Source organism: Lathyrus oleraceus, chromosome 7 (genome assembly GCF_024323335.1).
Source record: "Lathyrus oleraceus cultivar Zhongwan6 chromosome 7, CAAS_Psat_ZW6_1.0, whole genome shotgun sequence".
Taxonomy (NCBI): Eukaryota; Viridiplantae; Streptophyta; class Magnoliopsida; order Fabales; family Fabaceae; genus Lathyrus; species Lathyrus oleraceus.
In genome coordinates this window covers 362,528,938-362,529,529 of record NC_066585.1, presented here as the reverse complement: position 1 = coordinate 362,529,529, position 592 = coordinate 362,528,938, and the positions used below count along the sequence as shown (strand labels likewise).

Genomic DNA, 592 nt, shown 5'->3' with positions numbered 1-592 from the left:
GCTTAACTCATGTACTCCTCCTTGGGATTCCTTCTTCTCAACTGTTGCTCGTTCGACTCCCCATGATTGATGGTTTTGAGCCATATCCTCGATCAGGGCACTAGCTTCAGGATAAGGTTTGTTCATCAATGCACCTCCTGCGGCAGCGTCGATGGTCATCTTAGTGTTATAGTGAAGTCCTCTATAGAAGGTCTGAATGATTAACCAATTTTCTAAACCATGATGTGGGCATGCTCTTAATGGCTCTTTATATCTCTCCCAAGCTTCGAACAACGATTCTCCTTGGTTCTAGGTAAATCTGGTTATGTGGTTTCGAAGAACAACGGTCTTACTTGGGGGGAAGTATCTAGCAAGGAACACTTTTCTAAGGTTATCCCAAGTTGTTATGGAATTGGGCAGAAGGGAATCTAACCATGATAGGGCTTTATCTCTGAGGGAGAAAGGGAATAATCTTAAACGGATTGCCTCAGGAGAAGCTCCATTGGTTTTAAAAGTGTCTGCTAATTAGAGAAAGATTTTTAAATGTTGGTTTGGGTTCTCAGTAGCAAGACCTGTGAATTATCTCTGTTGCACTAGTTATAACAGGGAGGGT

General features: G+C 42.4%; 1 non-coding gene across 1 annotated transcript; it reads left to right on the top strand.

The window, feature by feature from the left end:
• Positions 1-214: 214 nt before the first annotated feature.
• On the top strand, positions 215-321 carry LOC127109336 (small nucleolar RNA R71). The gene has a single exon (XR_007796649.1). It is a non-coding gene; the product is annotated as a small nucleolar RNA R71 (small nucleolar RNA).
• Positions 322-592: the final 271 nt, after the last annotated feature.